Genomic DNA, 26,979 nt, shown 5'->3' on the forward strand with positions numbered 1-26,979 from the left:
GTGCATGGTTTTATTCACTGCCCATTACAATTTCCTCATGAGTTTTATTAAGGATATGAGGATTTTTTAATGTTTCCTTTCTATTTAATATCACAGTTAGCTTTATTACTTTTAGCAAGAGTTAAATAGTCATAATATATGGTATCTGTTGAGCTCATTTGCTGTTCTTTGATAATTTGTCCATAATAGGTCACTTTTAATGAAACTTATTTAATCATAAAGAGAATACCTTGAGGGGAAAAAAGTAAGAGCTAGTTTATAACATATGCATATTTTGGCACATACTATTGGCAACAGATGAGGTTGCATTTATTGAATTTAAAACTGAAGGGCATGCTGTACCAATGCTAAACTTGGTAGATCAGAGAACTTTGAACATAATTCTCATTACTTGTTCAGCTTTTAAGATACAGAAAGTAAGGCTGGACTATAAATGGAAGGGACTAACATTAAAAATTTTGAATGAGCTGTTCTCCTTTTCCTTCTTGAGGCCTCTGACCTAACTTGCTTTAGGATCAATTTACCTGGAAGATGGGAGTGGGTAGGTGGGCAGAGATTATAACTTATTAGGAAGGAACACTGAGGAGAGACCAAGAGAATGTTGAGCCTCCATTATGCCATCATAAGATCATCCAGCAAGATTGTAGTTCTAGCCTTCTACCTTGAGAGAGAACTTTTCCAGTTTCCTCGATCTCCTCTTCAGCATTGCCACAACCAAGTATGGACGATTCAGTCTCTCGAGATCTCCTGTGGTGTAGAGAAGATGTAACACTTGCCATTAGGATTGACTGGAGTCTGGAAGAGGATATTAATGAAGAAGGAAATAAAAACCTTCCTCTGTTTTTTAATCCCCAAAGATTTGTAAGAAGGAAAGTGTTAACTTACTAAATAACATTTATTCTTTTGGGTCTATGTCCCTCTATGTATGAGCTTCCCAGGTGGTTCTAGGGATAAAGAATCTGCCTGCCAATGCAGGAGACACAAGAGTTGGGGGTTCCATCTCTGGATCTGGAAGATCCCTTGGAGGAGAAAATGGAAACTCACTCCAGTATTCTTTCCTGGAGAATTCCATGGACAGAGGAGCCTGGTGGGCTACAGTCCGTGAGGTTTCGAAGAGTCAGACATGACTGAGTGACTGAGCATGCACAACTTCTATGTATATGAATATATCAGTTTGTTTCATCCTCACAATGACACTGTGAAGTAGTGAAGTCAATTACTATTTTATTCCCATTTTATTGTAGAGGAAACTGGTACACAGAGCCAGTCAATAACTCATCACAGATCAAGCATCTAATGAACGTCACAGTGGCACTGGGTTGTCTACCCCATCAGCTCCTAAGGAGTCAGGTTACTGAGGATAATGCTGAAGGCAAAGAGGGCTGGCAGCAATTTTTCTCCTTGCTCCCTATCCAGGGACAGGAAATTACCTCTGAGCTTCGTATTGCACCAAACTTGGGCCTGGCTGAAGCTACATAGCCTGATTGTCAGAAGAGGGAGATCTTTCAGTATGATGGTTCTGAACTGCCTCCAGGGACCTGCAGTGAAAAACTAACCTGAGAGCCAACCAGAGGCCCACCAAGTGATTCTTCAGGTGGTATGAGGCTGGGACCACCTGGACCATGGACTGAAAGGAGGCTTTAGGCCTCTTGCAGAAAACTGAGGCCAATGGGAGCGGTGTTGAGACAGGGTTAATTATCCAGGATAGAGTGCTGAGCATTGTTAGAGCTGGGGGAGACTGAATCAGAGTCCTGCTGACACAGAGTGAAGCTATGCAGCATAGCAGCAGGGCAAACAGCACCCAAGAGCCAGGGGTGTTGCCATGGAGACCTGGGGAAGCAGAGAACATTGTACTGAAGACTCTGATTATTTTTCCAGGAGGACTCAAAAGCTTTATTCCCACCCCCAACACCCACCACCATGCTCCACATGTCATCACAGAAGGAAGTGCAGGGAGCTGGGCTAGCTCCCTGGGACTAAATGATATTTTTTGAAATACTGCATATTTTAAAGGGGAAGCCAACACTATTAGATGAGATTAAATTTTAACTGAATTTAGTTAATTTGTTGTCTGGTTACGGAGTGGGGAGGGAACCAAAACAGAGGACCTGATTCAGTAGAGAACCCTAAAGAGCTTTCATTTTCTCTTCATATCTGAGTTATACAGGGAGTTAAGTTTCATAAACCTGCTACAAAATTCAGCTAATAAAAAAAGGAAAGAGAAAAAAATACATTGTCAACTGTGCAGGCGATGGAAGCAGCACACATAAAAGAATCAGAAAAATTAAAGGGAGAAATTGGAATTACAGAAAGAGGACAACAGGGTAATAATAACTTTCCTGAGAGTAGCCGGTTCTAGTAAAACCTCCTTTGATAAAGAAAAATTTGCAAGTCATTTAATTTCAATGCTACCTTACTGTGACAGAAAGGTACATGGCTGTAGAAAACAAAAACAAATATCTAAACACTGTGAGTAGGATGGGAAAGAATGCAAATTATAGGGAAAGAACCACAATTTCAGTATCTCAATAGGTTGTTCTAGGGCCACCCCCACCTTTATTTATCAGACTGCATGGTTTTTCCTCCCTGTTGCACTTCTTGGACTGGTCCAGAGGGTGGCAGGTGGAGGGAGAAGCATCTCTTTGCACCCTTCTCCATGCTCTCCCTCCTCTCACTTCACTCTGCCTGTCTGCACCCACTGCCTCACTTTGTCCAGGCCCTCATTTGCCCTCACTTGGGCCATTGTGAAGGTTTCCTAATTGATTTTGCTTCTTACAACCTTTCCCTTCTCAATTTAGCATGTAAAACTTTTCCAGAGTCACCTTACAGAAGCTGATTTTCATGGCATCTCAAAATCTATAAAAATCCCTGCAAAGAGCTCTCATTTGGGAAGCCTGGTGTGCTGTAGTCCAAGGTTGCAAAGAGCTGGACACAGCTAAGCAACTGAACTGAACTGAGATGATCAAATAAATAGGTGGGGAAAGAAAAAAAAAGAGGAATATAACCATGTGATCAGGTGAGGTGGAAGCAAGAGGAACCTAGAGGAACCATGTTATTATTAGAAGGTCTTCTGAGGTTTCTGGAAGGGACCCAAACAAGAAATCTAGCTCATTTGGAAGGCCACAGAAACACACAAGGGCTAGTGAAATGGAGGGTATCCTACTCATTCTTCACTTTTTGTAAGACAAATGGGAATATTGTGTTGTGAGTAGAAAGCTGTAAACTCACTCATACCACCCACACCTCTGTTACACTTGACCACCATTTTGGGGGGCCGTTTCAGAGATCAACTGACTATTTCCATCTGTTCTTTATCATGTCTGTTTTTCAGGTAATTTATTTGCCAGTCTGTGGCAATTTATTTATGTTTGTGGGACCCACTTGGTTGAATTAATATGTGTGTAGACTCCAAATACTTCTAGTTTCCATGGTTTGGAGCAACAGTCAGATAAATCATTTAATGAAGAGATGAGGATTGAATAGTCAGGGTCTTTCACAAAAGGACTCCCAGAGCCTATCTCCTTTTATTTGTACATTTTCTCTCTTTTATCTTTCAGCTGACCAGACATTTAGTTTTGTGGCCACAGTTATTATCTCTCAAACATAAGCTATTTTTCCTATTTGCTCTTTATGTCAGTTACCAAAGGCTGTATTGTTAGAATCAATATGTTTGTTTAGACATCAGAGAGACTTAGACTTTTAGAGCTGAAAAGTATGTTAGCAATCACCTGGTTCAAAGATTTATTGAACTTTTAATTGTTTTCCTTCTTTTACTGTTTGTCACAACCAAAGACTGTTCCATTTCTGTAATAACTGGCCAGTTTGGCACAAGTGAACTACATGGAAAAAACTTCAAGTTGTCAATTATATTCACATGTAGTAAACAGCAAGCAGAAAAAGAGCTCTTTGAAAGTGAAATCTTAATTCAGTAGACACTTTATCAACATGTTCATCTAAAGTTGGTGATGAGTTAAGTACAGACTGATAATGGGGGAGGTGATTGAATTCTTGCTTTGTACTTAATTATAGAGGGAACATTAATCTCCATCAAAAAAAGTATTTAAGCCTCATAAAAATGCAGAGAAAGAAACTCTATTCCAATGGCCCATGACTACTACCTTAGATATGGATGCCTACATTCTTGATTCAGGCAGGTTCTTACTCTTTATAAAATGTAAGCAATATAATCGAAAGATTAGAATTGTATGACAGAGACACAAATAATTTTTCAGCATTTATATGTGCAGAGAGAAGTATAATCATATTCCATTCATTCTTTCAAAGTATGCTCCTAAGGATATTGAATTTACTCTCTTGGTAGGGGAAAGACTTGTTGAAAGATACTGTTTTATAAATATTTATAGCAACAGTTCAATTCTACAGTTGAGGTTTCAAAGGGATGGCATGACTTTCTAGGTCATCCAAATAAATGTACAGAAGAAGCTGTTTTTTTCTAGAAATATAGATCCTGAAACAAAGGACTTTTATACGACTCTAGATTTTTATATTTGAACAAGATGACAGAAATCATGTCTTACAGATGTATTATCCTACAGTTGGAGAAAACACTAATTTGCTGCACAGTCAGATATATTTTGGTGAAATATCTAAAATAGAGTCCTCCAGGTTTTAGTCCCAGTTATTCTAACTTAGTATGTTTGGAATGGGGCCAGTAGTATCAAATTAAAAAAAAAAAAAGGATTCTCAGGTGATTCTGATGGACAGAACTGTAAAGTACTGAATTAGTGTAACCTCTCACCCAGTATCTCCACTCATCAAAATATCTGTATAGGGAAAAATGCATCATCTCTAGGATTACCAACTTTATTATTGAATGGCTATAATGCTCAAAAAATCATGGTTACATCAAATGCAATTTTAATCTTCTTTACCCTACTATGCTCATAACCAAATTTGGTTCTAGTTCTGCTTTCTATATAGTAAGGTAAAACAAATCCATAACAAATCCATATGTTCTTCCTCATGGCAATTTTTGGCAGTTTTTCCTACATTTTTTTCTGAAGGTTACCTAGCCATAATTCAGTCAAATGTTCCCTTAAAATGTGATTTACAGATCTTTTACATCCATGTCATATTCTAATTTGCCGAAGTTCTTTTTTTAATATATAGAATTCAAAATCTAAATTCATTGTCCATTCAAGTTTAGAAATGTGACTATCGGACATTTCTCAGTACAACTTGAGATTGTATTGGCCTTTTTAAAAAAGAACCTATTAACACAGATCATACAAAAATTTAATCAGCTACCTTCCCTAAATCTTTCATATGTATGTGCATATGTGTGTGTATATACATACGAAAGATTTAGGAAAGGTAGCTGATTAAATTTTTGTATGATCTGTGTAATAGGTTCTTTTTATATGTATATAGAGTTAAACAATTGGCACACAGGAGGTAACTCTAAGATAGGAATCATAATTTCATATATGGACATGGGACTGGCAGGTGAAAAATAAGTGAAAGAATTAGACCAGCTGTAAATAATTGGGAGCAGTAGTGTCTATAGCAAGCTGGAGAGAGCATTTTCCACCTAAGGGCTTTAACATTTTAAAAAACTAAAAAAAGAAAAAAAAGGTCTTTCCAAAAATTGGAAACAAATTTTACCAAATCAGAATCTTATCAGTGGGCCAAATGTAGTAAAAAATAACATCATTTTCAGCTCCTGTTTCTGGGTCAAAAAGCTGAGAGTCTTGGAACATGTTTCCATAGGTTCTTAGGTTTTTGCTGATATTTTTAAAGAGATGTAGGAATAAGAGAGTGCCCTTTAATCATATGTGCTTTGAGATCTCCAGTTTTTGAAGACAAGCTAATAAGTTTAGTTTGCCATACATAAGGAGAATGTGTTACACAAGCACATCACTCTGACACTCACTTTCTCTTCAATTATGCAAATCTTGCTATATAGAACAAATAATAAGAAAGACAGAAAGAGTAAGAAAGAAAGGATTTCTCCTGTGTGATTTCTCTAGTAGTCATCAAACTAGAGTGTAATCGAATGTATGTTTCCATGTTTCCAGCACTTGTATACCTACATTCATTTTTATATTTATTCTTCTCTTATTTCCCAACTCATAAACTGAAATTTCTCTTAGGCAAGTAACTATTAAACAATTATTCTATAGTCTTTCCATAATGAATCCCATGGTGTTGTATCACAGGCTGTTAATGTTTTCTGCTTGTGTGTGTGCCAAGTTGCGTAAGCTGTGTCTGACTCTGCAACTCACCAGGCTCCTGTCCATGGGATTCTCCACGCAAGAATACTGGAGTGGGTTGCTGTGCCCTCCTCCAGGAATGCTGTCTGCTTACTGAATTCTAAATTGATCCATGAATTCTATGATAATTGTCTTTATACCCTTACCTTTACATTAGAGTACAGGTATTGCAGCTCTAGAATTTTGCTTCAACCTTATATTTGCAATGATTTGATCTTTCCTTTACAGTTTGTACAAGCCCTTCTTGGGATGGATTACAGAGCATTGAAATACTTCTTACAGACTGCTTGGTTATGCTTTCCCAAGTGAACCCATATTCTTATTGGATAACATTTTTTTCTCACTTAACTGGGTGTTATTTTCAGTATTGAATTTAGTCTCAAAAACATTTCTGAGCAAATTGTTATTAAGGCCTTCACTATTATTAACTTTTAAACTCTTCTGATCTTAACTTTTACCTTTAGGGTGTAACAGTAATTTTCCAGCTTATTAAACTATGAGGCCCTTTATTAGAAAAGCAAGTCTTGTTAAGTTGATGTTATAGCAACTATAGCTTCTTAAGCTGTTCTTTCTTTTACAAACCCATTGTCTCTGGCCAAAGCTGCTTCTGAAGGATTCTTATGTGTATTTCTGACTTATTAATTATAATTGTATATTCCTGTCTAAAATTTCCTCGACTGCTCCTATTTGATATGGGCGTTCTATCAATGAAGTATGCACTGTTATATATATGGCAACTATAGTAACTCCAAGTCTGTCACAGAGAAATCTGAAACAGCCTTAATTCAGGAGAAATTAGGCCAGGGTGTTGGCAATCAGAGGAGACACAAAGCTTATATTAACAGAACTGTTGATGCACTTTCTTATCTCGGTTGTGGCAGTAATTACCACAAGGCAGCCTTTGATTTAAGGCAAAGCCCTAATTCAAACCTTTCTCTTCTTTAGCTGTGGGGATCTACCGGAGTTTATATATTTATTCTGGTACCCGCTGTAAAGGATTTGAGACTACACAGAGCTTGACAAAATCTGGTTTCAAAGCCTTAAAAAAACAAGGTGAAAGGAACCTGATGATTTTGTGTATGAGAACCCAGAGGGTGGCTCCATGCTGGCCTTTTTTGTTCCAGTAATCAGTGTAGTAATGGGAGCATGACAAGTAGCTTTCAAAACTTCACTTCCTGACCCCTCTTTGCACACTTAAGAAAGGGCACAGTTGCCTCAATTACATGTTTTTGTTGCAGTCAAGAAAGATAATGGTAACAATTTAAATCTTTTAGGGAGCATTTTCCATCCTGGAATGTTAGATTATGGAGTGAGTGAAAACCAAAGAGAGGCGTGAAGTATATAGTTGTTTCAGTTCAGTTCAGTTCAGTCGCTCATTGTGTCCGACTCTGCGACCGCATGGACTGCAGCACGCCAGGCCTTCCTGTCCATCACCAACCCCTGGAGTTTACTCAGACTCATGCCCATTGAGTTGGTGATGCCATCCAACCATCTCATCTTCTGTTGTCCCCTTCTCCTCCTGCCTTCAATCTTTCCCAGCATCAGGGTCTTTCCAAATGAGTTGTCTTTACAAAATAGTTGTCTACAAGACACTTATAATTAATTTTGGAAAAAACTGGAAAAAATGGCAATTTTTAAATGCCATTTAATCTATATGAACATCTGTGATTAATATCTCTTGAGGAAAGTTGTAAAGATTTCTAATGTAAATTAGTTTCAAGGATGGGAATTTATCTATCAACTTTAGCATAAGCTGTTTGACTTAGCTGGCTTACTTTGGTTGAAAGTGTTAGTTGCTCAGTGATGTTTGACTCTGTGTGACCCCATGGACTGTAGCCCATCAGGCTCCTCTGTCCATGGGATTATCCAGGCAAGAATACTGGAGTAGGTAGCTGTTCCCTTCTCCAGGGGATCTTCCTGACCCAGGGTTTGAACCCAGGTCTCCTGCATTAGCAGGAGCCTGGTGGGCTGCCGTCTTTGGGGTCACACAGAGTCGGACACGACTGGAGCGACTTAGCAGCAGCAGCAGCAGCAGTGAGATGGGGAGATGACCAGTTGCAATCTAGTCCCAACTTTATCACTGTCTAGCTGTGTGATCTTGGGCAAATCAATCAAATCTTCGCATCTCAGAGTTTGTTGTTTGGTCTCTGAGTTATGACTGACTCCATGGACTGTAGCCCGCCAGGTATCTCTATCCATGGGATTTCCCAGGCAAAAATACTGGAGTGGGTTGCCTTTTCCTTCTCCAGGGTATCTTCCCCACCCAAGGATGGAACCTGCGTCTTCTGCATTAGCAGGCAGATTCTTTATCAATGAGTCACCTGGGAAGCCCATCTCACAATTTAGAATTATCCAGTAATGAGTGGAGAGTTAGATTATACCTGATTTCGTTTCCTTTCCCAGCTCTTTGATTTTACAGACTTGGGAGAAGATGGTTGAAGCCTTGGGTGATTATACTCAGCACTTCTGTGATTGCTTGGAAAATCTTGAGGGGGGCTCCATGGCCCCTGTTTTTGGTAGTTCTCTTTAGAAAATGTGGTACGCAGCACCTTATTTTCAGTTCTAGGACTTAGCTCCAATTCAAGGACAAAAGGGAAAGTTCTAGTCATCAATTTGCTACAAGTCTTGTATTTAAGAAATCTGGCTACATTTAGAGGGAATTTCTCCAGTTTTTTTACAGTCTGTATAGAGAGAGATTCAGATTGCAGTTTTAGCTATCAAAGGAGAGGAGATTTAGAACTCAATGGTGAAATTCTTTGAGCCGATAAACTTAGCCAAAAGCTTGAAAGCTCTTTAAAAAGTTAGGCTTAGTTGTTCATCCCTTGCAAACTGACATTTTATGTTGCTTCAACAGACTATTTTCTAGTAGAATCCAGGGATTAACTGGGTAAAAAAAAAGTTTTTGGTTTCATAATTATTTACCAATATGGAACATGCAACTTTCTGCTTATAAACTTTAAGTTTATCACCTTAGAACTATTTTCCACCTTTGATCTCTGTGGTATTTCAAAATTTCCCACAGCATATGCCATGAAGAAAGAAAGAATAAATGGCCGGTTTGTTAGAGGATTTATTTTTATAAATATTATGCTATAAATTTATATAATTAAGGAATGCTTAGAAGAAAGCATGCTTCTGCTGCTGCTAAGTCACTTCAGTTGTGTCGGACTCTGTGTGACCCCATAGACAGCAGCCCACCAGGCTCCCCTGCCCCTGGGATTCTCCAGGCAAGAACACTGGAGTGGGTTGCCATTTCCTTCTCCAATGCATGAAAGTGAATACTCCTTTTTAAAATCACTCCCCCTTCCCCCAATACTCATATCCCTTTCCCTCTTTTATTTCTTTTCTTGGAAATTAGTCTAGCATACTATATCATTTGCTTATTTATCTTGCTACCCTCTTTCCCCATTAGAACGTGTTTCATGAGGCCAAGGAATAGGCTTTGTCCATTGTGTAACACTACACCTTAGAAAGTATTAATAAATATCAATGAGTGAAAACACTGAATGAATAAATAAGTAACACATATTTAATAACTCACATGTCTGAATATCTAGAAAACATATACTTATTATTAAGTCCAAGAAGCATGCAATAACATTTTAACCATATCATCACCGTCTGCATTGGATTACCTTTAATATGGGATACCTTGGTATGAGAAAACACTTTTAATGTAGGAATTTTCTGTGGTTTCCTTATGATCATAATCTAGGTCTTTAATTTCTCTCTGAGTTTCATGGAAGCTAAGGCAGGAATGGAATGTCTTGTTTTTCAGTTCTTAATGGTGTCAGTGGTAAAGAAAGAAAGGATGGAATTATCCTAGAAAAAAGAGGCTTTATCTTTGGCTTCTCCAGTGGCAGGACATAGACCCAGCCCCTATAGGGTTGGAGATGGAGGTATTGAATCCATTATTTTTTGTCACTCAGGAATCTGAGCTAAGAGATGGACAGAGACTCAAAGTTCATGGAGGTTTGTTTTAGTTGAAAGCACAGTGTGCCCATGATAAAGCCCGCATGTTGATATAAGTGAGCTGAGAAAGCTGACTGCCAACAGGAGACCAGGGCAGAAGGGAAAGCTAAGAATTTTTCCCCAACAGTTTATTTAGATGAGGATCAATGTCTCAGACCTCATGACATCTTCATTTTAAAATGCATGGGGAGAATGATCAGTTACATTCAGTGATTTTGATTGGGAGGTATTCTTATTTCTAAAATAATTGTTTGGTCACGGTCACTTCTGAATCTTGATAGACAGTGAAAACACTGGGAGACATTACACATATTTCTTTCCTGGATAGTGCTGGCATTTCTGCTTTTATGAATAGTTCTCAAGTCTCGAAACATGACAGGCTCCACTTAGAAAGCTGGACTACTGAAATACTCAATCTTGATTTCTACACTCACAACATATGATTAACAAAATCTAGCATTGCAATAGCCAGCAATTCAGAGTTGACTGCTGGTAGTTATGTTGTTGTTTGTTTATTGATTGTTTATGAAGCTAAAAATTTGGAAGGATTACAGATTGATTACACAGTGAAGATATGATAGCTTAGGAATGTGAAAATGTCATTGCGCTGGGATTCTTGAGAATCTCGATACAATGAGAAAGGATTTAACTTGATAGAAACTTGGCCTCACTCAGCAAGAGAATAATATGCTTTCGTTTCTATTTTGGCTGCTGTAAAAACACTTCTGAATAAGAAAATTATACATCAGGATGCTATTATGTGAATCGGAACATATTCAGTTTACCTAAATAATCCTTGGTCCAATTCTGCCCATTTTGCTTGCTTATTCCTAGTTTGTTTTGTTGCCTCCATGTATTTTCAGATTCTAGTTGGTATTCATTTGTGTTTGAAAGACTGAGTCGAAAATGTTCTTAGTCATTTCCATCCCCTGTACGGGAGGTGAACGGGTGGAGCCATCAAGGGCTTCATTGTGCCTCTTTCCCTGTTCCTTCATCCTCTACTAGGCATCCTCTTCTTTTCAGGAAAACAATTGTATTTATTTTTCTTGAAACTGTTCCCCCCCCCCCCCCCGCCGCTTCTTAGACATTTTATTGTCTGAGGCACACTTAATTGACTCAGGTAATAGAGAAATCCACTCAGGGCTTGGCTTCTAGCCTATAAAGCCTATTGTCTAGTGAACTAGAAGGGAGTTTCCTCACTTGTTTTATATCTGATTAGTTGTAGAATTAAGCTTAATAAGAAAGAAATTTAACAGAAGAGATTGATGTTTGCACCCTCTTTAAGCATCTTATAATTTAAATACTCAAGAAAATTGTATTTCTGTGCTTAGCGGTGTGGAGTGGTCCATTGAATGTGAAGGCTGGAGTTAGGCAGATCTGAGTTTTAGTTCTTAACCTTCTCACTAGCTCTCCAAGTTCCTTCACTGTTCTAAGCCTCAGTATCTTCACTGGAAAAATAAACTCCGTGGCTGCTTAAGAGTGTGGGCTCTGGCCTCGGATTATTGTTGCTGTTGAGTTGCCCAGTCAGGTCTGGCTCTTTGCGACCCTACAGACTGCATCATGCTAGGCCTCCCTGTCAGTCACCATCTCCCAAAGTTCACCCAAGTTCATGTGCATTGCATCGGTGATGCCATTCAGCCATCTCATCCTCTGACACACTCTTCTCCTTCTGCCCTCAATCTTTCCCAGCATCAGGGACTTTTCCAATGAGTCGGCTATTTGCACCGGATGACCAAAATACTGGAGTTTCAGCTTCAGCATCGGTCCTTCCAACGAGTATTTGGGGTTGATTTCCATCAAGACTGACTCATTTGATCTCCTTGCTGTCCAAGGGACTCTCAGGAGTTTTCTCCAGCACCATAGTTCAAAAGATTGCCTGCATTCATATCCCAGCTTTGTCGCTTAGTTGAACAATCTTGGGAAAATTATGTAGATTTTTTGTGTCTCAGTTTTGTCAGCTATAAAATGGGATAGTAATAGAATTATAGCGTAGAGTTGTGAAAACCAAGTGACAAGTAAGTGACTTAATGACAATAAAGGGCTTAAAACAGCTACCTGGTATATAGTAAGTTCTCAGCAATGATTGTTATCATTACTCAGAGGTCTGATGCAAGGGCTAAATAAGACAGAGCACTTGAAAATACTGAGGGTATTTAGCAACCATCAATTTCTTTTATCTTTATCAAATTACTTCCAAATTATTAATTGTTTTCTAGTGCAGATTCTTGTTAACATCATTTCCATATCATAAGCTATTGTCATGTGCGTTGCAGTCTGTACCGTGCTTGCAATATGTACAGCAGAGTAACGTACTTACTACGATACTCCAGAGTTGGAAGGTTGACCTTTGGTAGAAGGCAACATTTTCTTTTAATGGCCACTCCCTGGGTCAAGAAAATCCCCTGGAGAAGCAAATCGCAACCTACTTCAGTATTCTTGTGTGGGAAATCCCATGAACAGAGGAGCCTAGCAGGTTACAGTCTATGCGATTGCAAAAGACGTAGCCACTAAACAAAGTAGTGATTCAACAACAACCACAACAGAGCGGCCTACACTGTATCAAGCTCTAAAATGTCCTAAGCTTCTGTGTCCTCCAGAGATTTTGCTTCATTTGGGGACTTACCCGAAATTGAACAGTGCTGACTTAGCATTTGATGAGCAGACAAATTCAGAAAGAAAACCAAAGAATGGATTAACTGAGAGACAGGTGGGCAAGGGGAAATGTCAGCTCAGGATGGCCTAGCTTAGGGCCAGTTTAGGGATGACAAATATACACCTGTGGCCCTTCACCCAGCCCATGACAATCATTGCTGGGCCCACATACAGCTTTATAATTCTTTTCAATATAATTCTCCACTAATCTACAATGATCATTTTGGCATTCCAAGCTGTCAGTCAGGTTTAGTTGGATGTAAAAGTGTGGTCAGATTTGCTTATCAAGATTGGATGATGTCACCTTTAGGAGCAATAATTAGCTCAGTTCTTTCTGAACATGAAAGCAGCTTTATTTTCTTTCAAATTCCAAAGATTGTCTTTTTGAACTTCAAATTTATTTTCCTTGGGAAAATTTTAAAGGTTTTGTACATGTACAAAGAATGATTTAGGCAATTTAACTCATTATACCTTTATGTTCTTTGATGTAAAAAACTGAAACTATCCAATTTTTCTGAGAAATAAAATAAAAAATTCTTCATTTATGCTGATGCTAGTTTTTAACCAGTTATATTAGGTTGATCTGTACCTTTTTATTCAGTGTGGTCTTAATAAATATCACATATGATGGAGCCCATAGAATCTGGTACAAATCATTTAGAAATAAGTTATTTTGCTACAGTGTTAATAATTTTATGTTTTTGAAATCTAGATCAGATAGCTCTAGAGGCCTCTTTGAAGTAATTCATTTCTGCTTGATAATGCATTTCACTATTTTTACCCAATCTTGGTGAAACAAGGGTCATATACAACAACTACACTGTATTTAAATTTAAAAAATTTTATTCTTACCACTTTTCTAGGATATAGTTCTAAGTCTAATATCACTGCTGTGTCAATGGCCCATAGACAACTTGAATAAAAAGGACAGATTGTTCTTACCATCAACCAAACAGAGATCATTCATAGTCCTAGAATTCCCTCGACTTGGATGGCCTTGGTGCTTGGATGAATCACTTGCTTTCATTTTCGACAGTGATTTAGGTGGTGTTAACCAGAGGATGAACACAAATACAATGGGAGGCCCATTCCAAATGCAGGAGCAGACACAAGTAGAAGCTGAGATATAAGGAATGTCATAGGAGAGACATATTTTATGCAAGTTTCAAAGGATTAAGCATCTTATTCCCAGCGCAAGACCTGTCTTGTCCTCCCCAACTCAGGGGCACTTCTAATAGCCCTGCACTTGCTAACAGCCACCACAGACACACTAGTATTTAGAAACTTCACTTTCAGAAAAACCTAATTTGATTATTCTTCAGGTCTGACCTATCAATCATTCACTGCCTCACCCCAACTCCCACCACAACCACTCCCAGCATTTCAGAAAATCATTTTTCTTCCTGAGAAACATGGGAGGTATGACTGGAAATATAGGGCTACACTAGCCTTTGCACACTACACTCACCACCTTCAGTTCTCGGGTGTAGCTGCTCTCTCCTGCCTTTGCACGGTCCATATCCCTACGATTCATTTCCCCTTAGTTTGTTAGCTAACTTCTGCTCATCTTTCAAGACTCAGCTCATGGCACTTTCTTTACAAAGCCTCTCCTGTCCTTCCTTTCACATCCTGGGAAAAATAAAATTCTACAGTTTTGGTTCCTATAGCACTTTGCCCATAATGCTGCTGTCTTGTGGTCAATAAAGAAGAGTCTATCTCCATCACTAGGATGCAAAGTCATCCTTGTAACCCTGGCACTAAGTGATGTTCTGTACATAGTTCTTCTTAGTAAAGTTCATGGATGGAAATTATGTACTTCATTCTCAACTCTGCATGAAAATGCAAGTGCTTTTCTAGAGACATGAGTCAAGTCGCATGGGGAGGGTTATTTAAGAGCTGGATTCTGTAATTGGTGATCAACTTGCCTTGGAAAACATCAACCATTCTGCATCATTCCAGCAATGTTTTCTCTGTAATCTGTTCCTATTTTCCTAGCATAGTACTCCTGGCAACAACATTCGCATAAGGCAGATACCCTAGCTGCAGGCATGTGTGGTTGGTAATGGATGGGACTGGATTTGGAGCTATCTCAAAGATTTACTTTGGATCCTCTCTGATGTTTCAAAGTCTTGGTTTTGGCCAGTCTGTCATTTGCCAGTTGTCAAATAAGTTGAGTCATTAGTCTGGCCTTGTCATTTAACAGCCTCCAAATGATTGATTAGGCTCTGCTGTACTTCCCAATGGGAGATTTAAGTGTCCATTCAGCCCCATCTACCTGGTCTTATAAAAGTAAAATAAAAACAGTCATGCCATTCCTTTCCTACCTGTAAAAGGAGCAAGCTGGGGAAATGCATTTGAACAAGCCGTTTATTCTCTAATACTCAGTCTCTAAAGGACAAATTTCCTGTTGGCAAAATCAAACTGTGCAGTTTTTTTCCAGGCTAACAAAATAATCTCCATTTGTCTATTTTGCATAGTGATTTTGTACACACTTTTCTTTTTTCTTCACAACAACTCTGTGAAAAGGACAAGCGTTATTATCCCCATGTAACAAATAAATATCCTAAGACTCAGAAATCTTTTAAAGGTCATATTCAGTTCCTCTATTATATTAATCTCCTGCCATACCATGCTATCAAGGATCCTAAGCTACAAAAGGTATGTCTGAATATTGCATCGGTGGCTTCTGTGTTATTCTCTCATCCAAGGTCTGTTTCTAAAGTATATAGTTTTTGACACACTTGTTTTCCAATATCCTGGATCCCTTAGGGGAATCTGTTGGGAAGGCCCCCAAGGTAACCAGGACTGGGTCATCTTATCCCAGAGCAGAGAACTTGTCTCCATGCCGGGGCAACCAACAGCTTAAATTGCAGAGTAGGATGGAAGGTGATAATTCAATCCCAGAATTGATAAGAAATTTGTGAGACATTCCCTACTGGCCTACACAAAAGGTTCCTTTCAAAGGTAAGGTGCTTATTGTCTCCAATATAATGTGGCTCTTGGATGCTGTCCAGTCAGCAAAGTAGAAACTCTTATTTGGCAAGGCGAACCTGGCCATGGTTTCCTGGTGTGTTGAATCAATAGGAAATGACTTTGGAAAAATACAGCTATGAAAGCAACAAATGGCTTTGAACTTTTCCAACCAAACTTAAAGTGAACTGCCAAGAATTTCCCCTGTGATATCCCTTTTCAGATGATAACATATGACTATGAACTTTTGCCCAGTACACACTATATGGTCTTCCTTCTCCAGAGTTGATTAAACCAAAATTCTTTCTAGAGCTGAAAGTTCATTCCTCTAAGGACCTTCAGTTTCCTTCATTCTTGTCCAATCAGGTCTTGAATCTTACTGATATTGTCAGCAACTTGGCTGCCATTTCCACCACTATCTTTTCTCTGTGCTTATGCTGGTTTTTTTCTTTTTTCTTTCTTGAATATCAAGATAAATCTCAAAAGATAGTTACCACGTAATTTCTCACTCATATGGGTATGCAGGCTGACAGTGAAAAGGAGTGGGTAGGGATGGAGGGAGGAGGAAAGGCTGATTGCAGGATTTGGGGGTGGTGGGGTGGGTCCTGGAGAACTGGCAGAGAAGAGCTGTGGGGACCAGAGATTCATTCTGTAGAAATAGATGGTGGGGTACAAAGGGGTTAGTTTATTGTTGCTGGTGGTTCCCTTTTCCATTTGTTTTACCATTTCAGTTTTAAGGTGGTAATATTTTGGTTTTGTGAGTATTTTATAATGGAAAAACACTTTGTGTATGAAAAAATGCATAATGTGCTGGGATTAGCTCTCATGTACATGTAAACTAGTATGTCTAAGAGTGAGCTTTGTTCTTGCTCCTTGGACATTTCTGGACAATCCTGGAGAAGACTTCTAAGACAGGCAAATGTGGTAAACTCTCTTCCATTTTTGGATTATAAAGGTTAAGTTTCCAAACAAAACTAAGTAGCATAAACCTAGTTCTAGATACTCACACTTTCTTCTTGCCTCCTTTTTCTACAAGATCAGGGAATCTGGGTATTTTTAAACAGTCTAGATTCAGCTAAAAACAAGTAACATCAAAGTGTCTTGCAAACAAAAAGCTACTCTTTTTCCCCAATCTTGATGATGGTGATGGAGAATATTTTGCACTTACTATCCGACAGGCACAGTAACACTCATTATGTACATGTATTACATACCTTATTTCATCTTCTGTTCTCAACTTTCTGGGGCAACAATTACTCTCAGTTTAAAGGTGGGAAACTTGAGGTTTAGAAAGATTAATTTATTGACTATGCCAAAGCTGTTGACTGTGTGGATCACAATAAACTGGAAAATTCTAAAAGAGGTGGGAATACCAGACCACCTGACCTGCCTCTTGAGAAATCTGTATGCAGGCCAGGAAGCAACACTTAGAACTGGACATGGAACAACAGACTGGTTCCAAATAGGAAGAGGAGTACGTCAAGGCTGTATATTGTCACCTTGCTTATTTAACTTATATGCAGAGTACATCATGAGAACGCTGGACTGGAAGAAACACAAGCTGGAATCAAGATTGCCAGGAGAAATATCAATAACCTCAGATATGCAGATGACACCACCCTTATGGCAGAAAGTGAAGAGGAGCTAAAAAGCCTCTTGATGAAAGTAAAAGAGGAGAGTGAAAAAGTTGGCTTAAAGCTCAACATTCAGAAAACGAAGAACATGGCATCCGGTCCCATTACTCCATGGGAAATAGATGGAGAAACAGTGGAAACAGTGTCAGGCTTTATTTTGGGGGGCTCCAAAATCACTGCAGATGGTGATTGCAGCCATGAAATTAAAAGAAGCTTACTCCTTGGAAGAAAACTTATGACCAACCTAGATAGCATATTTAAAAGCAGAGACATTACTTTGCCAACTAAGGTCCATCTAGTCAAGGCTATGGTTTTTCCAGTGGTCATGTATGGATGTGAGAGTTGGACTGTGAAGAAGGCTGAGCACCAAAGAATTGATGCTTTTGAAGTGTGGTGTTGGAGAAGACTCTTGAGAGTCCCTTGGACTGCAAGGAGATCCAACCAGTCCATTCTAAAGGAGATCAGTCCTGGGATTTCTTTGGAAGGAATGATGCTAAAGCTGAAACTCCAGTACTTTGGCCACCTCATGTGAAGAGTTGACTCATTGGAGAAGACTTTGATGCTGGGAGGGATTGGAGGCAGGAGGAGAAGGGGACAACCGAGGATGAGATGGCTGGATGGCATCACTGACTCGATGGACGTGACTCTGAGTGAACTCCAGGAGATGGTGATTGACAGGGAGGCCTGGCGTGCTGCGATTCATGGGGTTGCAAAGAGTCGGACACGACTGAGCGACTGAACTGAACTGAATGTGTGTGTGCATTCTAGGTCACTTTGGTCGTATCTGACTTTTTGCTACCCTATGGACTGTAACCTGCCAGGCTCCTCTGTCCGTGGGATTCTCCAGGCAAGAATACTGGAGTGGGTTGCCATGCCCTCTTCTAGGGGATCTTCCCAACCCAGTGATAGAACCCGTGTCTCTTACATCTCCTGTGTTGGCAGGTGGGTTCTTTACTGCTTGCACCACCTGGGAAGCCCTAACTTGTCTAAAAGTACCCCATAATGGAGCCAGGAGTGGAACGGTGGTCTGTGTTCATAAAAGATTCATGATCTTGTTCTATTAATATTATGCATGAGGTGCTTATTTATTGTAGTTTTTCTTTTTCCTAACAGGTATTACCACAAAAAGCAGACTTTATCAATGGTATTAGGCAGCTTTATCAAAACTGTGAGATGACTGCTGAAAATGTGTTAAGGAGGACTTAGGATTGTGGTTAGAGTCCATTTCTATTCAAGCCTCAGAAAGCTCCTCCAGCCATCAAATTCTTATTTTATTCCAGGATTATCCATTTCAGCTTACTGAGGTGGTTATAATTGCATGTCTATAACTGTCAATACATTTCATTTGCCTATTGTGATGACTTGAAAATAAGCTCCAAAATGTTTCCTGATCAATTCTTGATAACTGGAAGAATGAAAAAGAAAATAGCATCAATTATTGAATACCTATGGTACCAGACATTGCACTAACTGCTTTACGTGCCACCTTAATTTTCACTAAGATGATATAGAATAGATGGTCTTATTTTAACTTTGCCCATAAAGAAACCTAAGGTCAGAGGAGTTGAATAACTTGGACAAGAACTTTTAACAAGCCGTAAAGCCAGATTTAGAGCCAACTCAATGCAACCCATTTGATCAATTCACTGAGCATAAACACTGTGCTGGGTACAGAGTACTGAATGGGGATTCCACAGGGCATAAGACACACTTGGTCTCGCAGATCTAATGAGCCAGGATGGTTTGGCTCCCCTGTGTGCTGAGTGCCTCTACTCATGATGACAAATCATTTTTTTAAAATTGAAGGATAATTGCTTTACAGAACTTTTTGTTTTCTGTCAAACCTCAGTCTTAATTAGCATCAGTTCAGTTCAGTTCAGTCTCTCAGCCATGTCCGATTCTTTGCGACCCCATGAACTGCAGCACGCCAAGCCTCCCTGTCCATCACCAACTCCCGGAGTTCACTCAGAGTTGCGTCCATCGAGTCAGTGATGCCATCCAGCCATCTCATCCTCGGTTGCATAGGTATACATATATCCCCTCCCTCTTGAACCTCCCTCCCATCTCCCTCCCCATCCCAGCCCTCTAGGTTGATACAGAGCCCCTGTTTGAATTTCTTAACCATGCGGCAAATTCCTGTTTGTGTCTAGTTTACATATGGTAATGTAAGTTTCCATGTCACTCTTCCCATACTTCTCACCCTCTCCTCGTGTCCATAAGTCTATTCTCTATGTCTGTTTCTCCACTGCTGCCCTGTAAGTAAATTCTTCAGGACCATTTTTCTATATTCTGTATATATGCGTTAGAATACGATGTTTATCTCTCTCTTTCTGACCTACTTCACTCTGTATAATAGGTTCTAGGTTCATCCGTCTCATTAGAACTGACTCAAAGGCGTTCCTTTTTATGGCTGAGTAATAGGTATATTCCATTGTGTATATGTACCACAACTTCTTTATCCATTTATCTGTTGATGGACATCTAGGTTGCTTTCATGTTCTAGTTATTGTAAGTAGTGCTGCAATGAACAACAGGATACATGTGCTTTTTCAATTTTGGTTTCCTTAGGGTGTATCCTAGGAGTGGGGTTGCTGGGTCATATGGTGCTTTTTTCCTATTTTTTAAGGAATCGCCATACCATCTTCCCTAGTGGCTGTATCAATTTACATTCCCAACAACAGTGCAAGAGTGTTTCCTTTTCTGCACACCCTCTCCAGCATTTATTGTTTGTAGACTTTTTAAAAAAATTAAAAAAAATTTTACTTTACAATACTGTATTGGTTTTGCCATACATTGACATGAATCCACCACGGGTGTACATGAGTTCCCAATCCTGAACCCCCCTCCAACCTCCCTCCCCATATCATCTCTCTGGGTCATCCCAGTGCACCAGCCCCAAGCATCCTGTATCCTGTATCGAACCTAGACTGGTGATTCGTTTCTTACATGATAGTATACATGTTTCAATGCCATTTTCCCAAATCATTGCACCCTCTCCCTCTCCCACAGAGTCCAAAAGTCTATTCTATACATCTGTGTCTCTTTTGCTGTCTCACATACAGGGTTATCATTACCATCTTTCTAAATTCCGTATATATGTGTTAGTATACTGTATTGGTGTTTTTCTTTCTGGCTTACTTCACTCTGTATAATCAGCTCCAGTTTCATCCACCTCATTAGAACTGATTCAAATGTATTCTTTTTAATGGCTGCGTAATACTCCATTGTGTATATGTACCACAGCTTTCTTATCCATTCATCTGCTGATGGACATCTAGGTTGCTTCCATGTCCTGGCTATTATAAACAGTGCTGCAATGAACACTGGGGTGCACGTGTCTCTTTCAGTTCTGGTTTCCTCTGTGTGTATGCCCAGCAGTGGGATTGCTGGGTCATAAGGCAGTTCTATTTCCAGTTTTTTAAGGAATCTCCACACTGTTCTCCATAGTGGCTGTACTAGTTTGCATTCCCACCAACAGTGTAACAAGGTTCCCTTTTCTCCACACCCTCTCCAGCGTTTATTGTCTGTAGACTTTGATGATGGCTATTCTGACCGGTGTGAGGTGATATCTTGTTGTAGTTTTGATTTGCATTTCTCTAATAATGAGCAATGTTGGGCATCTTTTTATATGTTTGTTAGCCATCTGTATGTATTCTTTGGAGAAATGTCTGTTTAACCTTTTTCCCACTTTTTGATTGGGTTGTTTGTTTTTCCAGTATTGAGTTGTATGAGCAGCTTGTATATTTTGGAAATTAATCCTTTGTCCATTGTTTCATTTGCTGTTGCTTTCTCCATTCTGAGGGTTGTCTTTTCCCTTTGCTTATAGTTTCATTTGCTGTGCAAAGCTTTTAAGTTTAATCAGGTCCCACTTGTTTACTTTTCTTTTTATTTCCATTACTCTAGGAGGTGGGTCATGGAGGATTTTGCTTTGATTTATGTCATTGAGTGTTCTGCCTATGTTTTCCTCTAAGAGGTTTACAGTTTCTGGTCTTACATTTAGGTCTGTAATCCATTTTGAGTTTACCTTTGTGTATGGTGTTAGGAAATGTTCTAATTTCATTCGTTTACAAGTAGCTGTCCAGTTTTCCCAGCACCATTTATTGAAGAGGCTGTCTTTGCCCAATTGTATATTCTTGCCTCCTTTGTCAAAGATAAGGTACCCATAGGTGCATGGGTTTATTTCTGGGCTTTCTATCTTGTTCCATTGGTCTATATTTCTGTTTTTGTGCCAGTACCATACTGTCATGACGACTGTAGCTTTGCAGTATAATCTGAAGTTAGGAAGGTTGATTCCTCCAGCTCCATTCTTCTTTCTCAAGACTGCTTTGGCTGTGAGGTCTTTTGGGTTTCCATATGATCCAACCAGCCTATTCTAAAGGAAATCAGTCCTGGGTGTTCATTGGAAGGACTGATGCTGAAGCTGAAACTCCAATACTTTGGCACCTCATGTGAAGAGCTGACTCACTGGAAAAGACTCTGACGCTGGGAGGGATTGGGCGCAGGAAGAGAAGGGGACGACAGAGGATGAGATGGCTGGATGGCATCCCTGACTCGATGGACATGAGTTTGAGTGAACTCTGGGAGTTGGTGATGGGCAGGGAGGCCTGGCGTGCTGCAATTCATGGGGTCGCAAAGAGTCGGACACGACTGAGCGACTGAACTGATGAATTGTGAAATTTTTTGTTCTAGTTCTGTGAAAAATGTCATTGGTAATTTGATGGGGATCGCATTGAATCTGTAGGTTGCATTTGGTCCAAGTATCAGATACTCCTATTGGGTAATAGTGTCCCATGGTCCCTGCAGCAGCCGCATCTTTTAGCACTCATGAATTCCTTCCCAGACGTCCTTCAGAGCTAAAGTTCTTCCATCTAAAAAGCTTGCCCTAAAGCAAAGCCCAGGCACTTGGCAGCTGCAGGAATATACGACATGATATCCATATCTAATCACTTTGGCTGCTGTGGTGGTCTTGGTTACATCAAAATGTAACCGAGGTGGGGGCGCGGAATCTAAAGCCTCCTCCACAGGAAGAAATATCTGTACGTGGACAGATGTTCCTTGATGTGACATTGCAGTTCCATTTTTAACTTGAAAATGTGTTTTGCATATGTAGCTATTAGAATACATATATAGCCTTTGAAGCTCTCCATTCCCAATCATCACCTATCTTTTGTGAAGGTTTAATGAATTCTGCATGATGATGCTGGAATATTTTTTCTCCAAAGAACTCATCTTCTCCCATACTAAATGAGAACCTGCCACCCAGCCCAGTTGATGACAAATCTTATAAATGCTTATAGTCTATATTTCTGTTCTTTGCTGCTGCTGCTGCTGCTGCTGCTAAGTCACTTTAGTCATGTCCGACTCTGTGCGACCCCATTGGCCTATCATTTATAATTGTTGTAATGGAAAAATCATACCTGTTAAGTAATAATTTGTTCATATAACAGCCACTGAGGTCCACATGATATTCTTGATATAATTGCAGACTTTCTTGGTTCTTTTAAAAAATATTTGTTTATTTACTTGGCATACCAGGCCTTAGTGGCAGTGTACTGGGTCCTTTAATTGTGGAATATGGGATCTAGTTCCCTGACCAGGGGTTGAACCCAGGGGCCTTACACTGGAAACTTGGAGTCTTAGCTACTGGAACAACAGGGAAGTCTCCCAGACTTTCTGATAGAACATAATTTGTTAAGACAGGTTAGGGGCAGCTTTTCCTAAAACAAAGCAGCAATAGTTATTATAAAAATAGCAGTAACAAAAGCCCAAGTGAATTTGAACAAAAATTTTAATTGTCTTCAACTGCAAATCCCAACATAAAACTTTTGAAACAAACCGGCCAGGAGATTTGTCCTTGGAAAGTGTATTTCCCTTCCTTGAATACTGGTAGAAAAAAGAGCTCTCAAGTCAGGTGGTAGCTGTTCTAACTTGGGTAGAATATGCCATGAGAATTCCACTTTGACCTTCCTTGAGGCTGTCATTTTAAATTGCTGTCTTTGTTACACACCTCTTCCCATTTCTAAATTTAATCTTAAATTCTATGCTAAGAAACTGCCACTTTTATCACATGATAAAAAAATTGTCTTTAAATCTTAAAAAAGGAGTTTGAAGACACTGAGTACTATGAACATGGACATACACTTCAAAATCCAGATTTCTTTGGGTTTCTCTCCCCATGGGGGATCCAGTTCCTCTGTTTACCCTTACCCTTTTGCCCTATTTTGTATGTTTTTGCTTTAAACAAGACTCACTGTAGCTTGTTGTTGTTAATTGAAACCAGAGAAGAGATTATTGTTACGAAATTAAAAAGCCTAAACCTGCTGAATAAAACCCTTAAGGAAAACTTAAAGCAGGTCCATGTATTTATGGTAACCATTATATTTTATGACTTAAATGAACACTGCCTGTAGAGAAATATGCTTAAATTCAACTTTAGCTATCTCTAATAATATTGCTATCAAAAAAGCTCCCATGTACTGCGCCATGCAGTTTGCCAGGTAGAGAATACACCTGCCAATGCGGGTGACTCAGGGTCAATCCTTGGGTCAGGAACATACCCTGGAGTAGGAAATGGCACCTGTTCCAGTATTCATGCCTGGAAAATTTCATGGGCAGAGGTTCCTGGTGGGCTACAGACCATGGGGTCACAAAAAGTCAGACACAGCTGAGCACTCACGCATGCACTGTGCCATGTATCAGCTAACTATGTGTAAACTAATTTTTTCCCATGGATTGCCTTCTACTAGTGCTCACCATAAACTGTGCAACAACTCTATGTTTCTCTTTACAGGAAAGAAGACTATCTTGATTGGGGACACACAGTTTTTCCATGTCCTAGGGAGCATTCAAAGACCACTGATCCAGTTCCGGAACTTGAACATGCCCTCTTATCTTACTGACATTGAATATTCATCAGTTTATTTACTTACTTTTAAGTGTGAAAAATTTACCTTTTTGAAATAACAATAAGAAAATGTATACATATCTTTTTTTTTTCATTTTTTGATGTTTATTGCTGTTTATATCAATACTCTCATAAGAAGTGAGTAACTTGTTTTCCTTTTCATTTCTTATTGCTTTAACTATTCATTCATGGAGCACGGAGGGAGGATAGGATTGTGGTACAAAATAAGGATGGTATTTTTGTGTTTTGACAGAACAATTTGGAACTTTTTGCCTTCATGCTTTTCAAAGTATAGGTTTTTTTTTTTTTACTTTTTTTTAAAATTTTTTTAAATTTTAAAATCTTTAATTCTTACATGCGTTCCCAGAAAATGTATACATATCTTGAATAACTAACTTCTTTCTAGATCTTCTTCTGATTCAAATGATCTTCTCTCTGTCTCTGTCAGGCATGCAGCCCTACTCTTTATCTCCCTCTTTTTTTTTTCTTGAGCTTCTGCTGGTACCCCCAAACAAGCTCAGCAGTTATTTATTGAGCATTTATATGTGTGAGATACAATTAATACTTTGGGAAGAGCAGCTTGACCTTTAAGCTCTTAGATCATGCAGATCATCTTGGGGAAACCACATGCACAGGTAATAAAGAGTGAGGAATATGTGGTGTGTAAGTGACACGTGGCCTTATGGAAGTAGACAGAAAGGCTCTACTCATGAGGGATGAGCAGGGGGCAAGGCAGGCAGCCTGGAAACTAGTGTTTAAAGAGAGAAGACAAGTAGAGGCCGGTCAGAGATGGAAGGGTTGGGGCAATTCTAAGCAGAAGTGAAAGCAGGCACAGTGTCCCAGACCCTAGAAAGAGCCTGTTCATAGAATAAGAGGTTGCTCCTTAGGGCCTGGGCTGTCACTCAGGCTGTGGTTTGGGCTGGAGCTAGAAAGGATTAGAGAAACTATACAAAGTTGGGAAGATCCCCTTGAGAAGGAAATAGCAATCCACTCCAGCATTCTTGCCTGAAGAATTCCATGGACAGAGGAACCTGGTAGGCTATAGTTCATTGGTCACAGAGAGTCGCACTGGATTTAGTGACTAAAAAACAACCACCACCACCTTAGGGCCAGGCCTAGTGTTCAGGCTGGAGCTGGAGAAGATCAGAGAAATTGTACAAATTCTGCTAAGGAGCCAAGAGCTATGGACGGAGGCTCGTGACATTGTACAAGAGGCAGTGATCAGGACCATCCCTAAGAAAAAGAAATGCAAAAAGGCAAAATGGCTGTCTGAAGAGGCCTTACAAATAGCTGAGAAAAGAAGAGAAGCTAAAGGCAAGCAGAAAAAGAAAATATACAGATCTGAATGAAGACTTCCAAAGAATAGCAAGGAGAGATAAGAAAGCCTTCTTCAGTGATCAATGCAAAGAAATAGAGGAAAACAATAAAATGGGAAAGACTAGAGATCTCTTCAAGAAAATTAGAGATACCAAGGGAACATTTCATGCAAAGATGGGCACAATAAAGGACAGAAATGATATGAATCTAATAGAAACAGAAGATATTAAGAAGTGGCAAGAATACAAAGAAGAACTATACGAAAAAATTTTCATGACCCAGATAACCATGATGGTGTGATCACTCACCTAGAGGCAGACATCCTGGAGTCTGAAGTCAGGTGGGTCTTAGGAAGCATCACTGCAAACAAAGCTAGTGGAGGTGATAGAATTCCAGCTGAGCTCTTCTAAGTTCTAAAAGATGATGCAGTGAAACTGCTATACATAATATGCCAGCAAATTTGGAAAACTCAGCAGTGGCCACAGGAATGGAAAAGTCAGTTTTCATTCCAATCCCAAAGAAGGCAATGCCAAATGATATTCAAACTACTGCACAATTGTACTCATCTCACATGCTGGTAAAGTAATGCTCAAAATTCTCCAAGCCAGGCTTCAACAGTATGTGAACCAAGAACTTCCAGATGTTCAAGCTGGATTTAGAAAAGGCAGAGGAACCAGAGATCAAATTGCCAACATCCGCTGGATCATCAAAAAAGCAAGAGAGTTCCAGAAAACCATCTACTTCTGCCTTATTGACTATGCCAAAGACTTTGACTGTGTGGATCACAATAAACTGTGGAAAATTCTTATAGACATGGGAATACCAGACCACCTTGCCTGCCTCCTGAGAAATCTGTATGCAGGTCAAGAAGCAACAGTTAGAACCAGATGGAACAGACTGGTTCCAAATAGGAAAAGGAGTATGTCAAGGCTGTATATTGTCACTCTGCTTATTTAATTTATATGCAGAGTACATCATGAGAAATGCTGGGCTGGATGAAGCACAAGTTGGAATCAAGATTATTGGGAGAAATATCAATAACCTCAGATATGCAGATGACATCACTCTTATGGCAGAAAGTGAAGAGGAACTGAAAAGCCTCTTGATGAAAGTAAAAGAAGAGAGTGAAAAAGCTGGTGTAAAACTCAGCTTTCAAAAAGCTAAGATCATGGTATCTGGTCCCATCACTTGATGGGATGGACTTTATTTTTGGGGGCTCCAAAATCACTGTAGATGGTGATTGTAGCCGTGAAATCAAAAGACGCTTGCTCCTTGGAAGAAAAGTTATGACCAACCT

At 39.5% G+C, this 26,979-nt stretch overlaps 1 pseudogene; it reads right to left on the reverse strand.

Annotated features, from left to right (window-relative positions):
* On the reverse strand, positions 22,232–22,711 carry LOC102182771 (annotated as a pseudogene).

Source organism: Capra hircus, chromosome 6, assembly GCF_001704415.2.
Source record: "Capra hircus breed San Clemente chromosome 6, ASM170441v1, whole genome shotgun sequence".
NCBI classification, from domain to species: domain Eukaryota; kingdom Metazoa; phylum Chordata; class Mammalia; order Artiodactyla; family Bovidae; genus Capra; species Capra hircus.